General features: G+C 49.9%; 1 long non-coding RNA gene across 1 annotated transcript; it reads right to left on the bottom strand.

The window, feature by feature from the left end:
* Positions 1-272: 272 nt before the first annotated feature.
* Positions 273-2,855, bottom strand: LOC104869032. The gene is made up of 3 exons (XR_782168.2): positions 2,512-2,855; positions 2,059-2,200; positions 273-1,801 (listed from the first exon to the last, which is right to left on the bottom strand). It is a non-coding gene; the product is annotated as an uncharacterized LOC104869032 (long non-coding RNA).
* Between the last annotated feature and the right edge of the window lie 324 nt (positions 2,856-3,179).

Below are 3,179 nucleotides of genomic sequence, written 5' to 3' on the forward strand. Positions count from 1 at the left end.
GAACTATGATAAACCAATTAGAGAACTAATCCAGTTCCACATACCCATAATCCCAGTATCACACCCTTAATCCAGCCACTTCTGGAAAGCCCCACCTATGATCACAAGAGGCTTTGGTGAGACATCTAGATAGCCATAACAATGATTTAGTGAGAGTGTCTCAATATCCAAAAGTTAAAAGGGCCTGGAGATATAACTCAATGAGAAGGCTCTGGGTTCAATACCCAGTACTGCAAAAACAATAACAAAATTCATTGCAACTTTATTCCAAACCACACAAATGCTCATCAACAGAAGAATTGTAAACAAAGTATGGTATACCCATAAATGGAGATATATCCATGAGTGGAATATTACAGCTATAAAAGAAGAGCAAGCTGCTCCTGAGACACACAGCAATGCAAAGACACAGACAAGCACATCCGCTCAGTATGTTCATATGAACACATCCTATTTATATGAAGTTCAGGAATCAGCAAAGATAATCCTAGACATCAGAACAGTGGTTACCTGGGTGAGAGGACTTGGAAGGGACCCAGAGAACTTTCTGGTCTGACAGCCTCACCTCCTGTGCAGGGCACTGTCCTTAGTGGCAGTATCATAGCTACAAACTGAATCCCCTTCTTGGACAGAATCTGCAGTCATGTAGGGGAATGCAGACAACAAATAAATACAGGAAATGACACATGGTATAAGTGTGAAGGACAGAAAATCAAGATAAAGGCACAGAGGTGACAGCCTCCAAAGGCACAGATGTCCTGGGGGATGGGATGGCCAGGGGAGACCACTCTGGCAAGATGACGTTTGAGCAGAAGCCTGGAGGACAGCATTGCTGGCCACCACTGCCACTGTCACCCTGCTGTCTGAGCAGGTCCTAGAGCTGCTGTGCTCAAGGGGCTCCCAGGCTGCTCCATATCTGACTTGTGGGTGGGAGAAGCAGTTGACCTACCAGTTTCACAGATGCTGGTAGAAGACATGAGACTCCTGAGTCAGAGAACAGTCTGTTACTACCAGAAATAGCAGTAGCCACGGTGTCAGCATGCTGGCACTGGTTTCTAACCCCACGTGACTCGGCATCACCACTCAGTGACATAGATGAGCTCTAAGTAAGAGAATTGAGGCGAGTTGGCTGAAAGCTGGGATGGTGGTGACTCACACGCTTGGAATCCCAGTACTCTGGAGGGGCTGAAATAGGAACCCAAGTTCGTGCCCAGCCTGGACCATGTAATGACTTAGGGAGACGCCTCTCAACCAAAAAAAAAAAGGGACTGGGGATGTAGCAGAATACAAAGGCCGAGTTCAATCATTAGTACCTTCAAAAAAAAAAAAGTTGAGAAAAATGTACCTGAACTCATGGCGAGGCCTTGTTTTGGTGATGGAAGCCCCACAGCATGCACTTTCTGCCCTTGCGAATCTGCTCAGGGCCTCGTAATTGCAAGGCTCTGCTCTTCAGCTGTCATGGAGGCCGGCAAAGGGCAGAAGGAGGCCATAGAGTTAAATCTCCCAAATGGGCAGGAATCATCAGAAAAACAGCTGTTGGTCTTACAAGTAGCGCTGCACATGAGAGAAAGATGCAGTGCATTTAAGAGGCAGGAGCGACTTAAGGTTCACATTTGTGCCAAAAAGCTATGCGTGTTCTCTGGTGCAGAGTGAGTGCGTGCCTGCGTGTGTGAAATTTCCCACAGAGAGCCCAGGCTGGCTGCTTGGTGAAGTAATGTTCCTTTCAGGTGCTGCCCAAGCCATGAATAGGAAGCGAGGGTTCCCAGCTGAGGCGCTGGGCTTGGCTGCAGTGCTCACCGCCCTGAAACAAAACAAAGAAGGAGCAAATCTTCAGCACCTTTGCCGCAGCCAGAGCCCACTTTGGCTCTTCTGGTGAGAACATGCCTGAACTCCACCTGGCTTGCTTGGCGTGTCCAGGTGACAGGGTTCCAGGACCAACACTGCCAAAGCGTTACTCCTCTACTTTCTGCTTGCCAAGTGGAATATAAAGCCCCGCCCCTCGATGGCTACCTTTGGCTCCCGGAGTCAGGAGGAACCTGACCAGGCCCAATTCCTCACCTCTGCCCCAAGCCTGTACTGTGGACTGGAGAGCACCAGGCTCTGCAGGGATCTGGGTGAAGCAGCCACAGACACACGGAGTCCACAGAGACTTCTGGTCATATCCTCATCTCCTCTAGCTGGGCAGGTGGAGAGATGGAGCCTGGGGAAGGCACAGTGACCGGGGTGACAGACTGCCCTGTAGACCTGCTCTTACCCTAACCCATGTCGCGTCCTACCACTGCTGCAAGGTCACCCCAGAAGGGTGGGGCCTTTCCCTACCACCCCTGATGACCCATCAGAGCTCCAGGCGTTCCTCCTGGCCAGCCTAGAGCTCTGGGGAGGGAGCCCAGGAGCAAAAGATTACCTGAATGATGGCTATAAGGCAGCAGGGATGACTGGCATCGCCTGGGTCATGAGCAATGTGGACTTAGCAGGACCCAAACTCAGAAGAGAAAGGCTCATTGTACTTACAAGCTCAAAGCTACGGCTTTCTTGTCCAAATCTTCAGGTAGAATTAAGAAGATTGTGCCACTATGATTCTGTGGCTTCTCTTATTCTTCTTGCCCACCCCAGCTACAGGGCCATCTTCCTAAGATCCTGGTACCCCAGTGGAGAGGCAGGTTTGGGGAGGTGACTTCTCTCTCAGCTGGGCCTGTCTTCAAGCCTGGGTGGGGCCAGGAGAACAAGCCTAGCCTGTGCTCAGCTCCCCTGAAGAGTTTGCCTTATGCAATGGCCCAAGGAGTTAGGAACACCTGCTTTTCCACTGCTGAGGAAATAGCTTTCCTGGGGGGCAGAGATGAGATCAAGCTGTGCTCTACAGGAAACAGGAAACATGGCTTAACGGACATTTCCTTAAGGACATCCAGAGTATTTTGGCTCTGACTAAAATGAAGCTCTGCATGAATAAGTGGCAGGTTTTTGTTGTTTCCTATTGTTGTTTTGAGATAAGTTCTTGCTATGTAGTTCAGATTGGCCTTGAATTGACTCTGTAGCCCACACTGGCCTCCATCTCGCAGTGATCCTCCTGCCTCAGCCTTGCAAAAGCTAGGATTACAGCTGTACACCACCATGCCTGACTCTACTGAGAGTTCCTGTCCAGAGATTCTCAGTGCTTGGCAGCCACAGGTACCCTTAGACAT

The sequence above is a fragment of the Fukomys damarensis genome, unplaced genomic scaffold, assembly GCF_012274545.1.
Source record: "Fukomys damarensis isolate Sample0158 unplaced genomic scaffold, DMR_v1.0_HiC HiC_scaffold_4, whole genome shotgun sequence".
Taxonomy (NCBI): domain Eukaryota; kingdom Metazoa; phylum Chordata; class Mammalia; order Rodentia; family Bathyergidae; genus Fukomys; species Fukomys damarensis.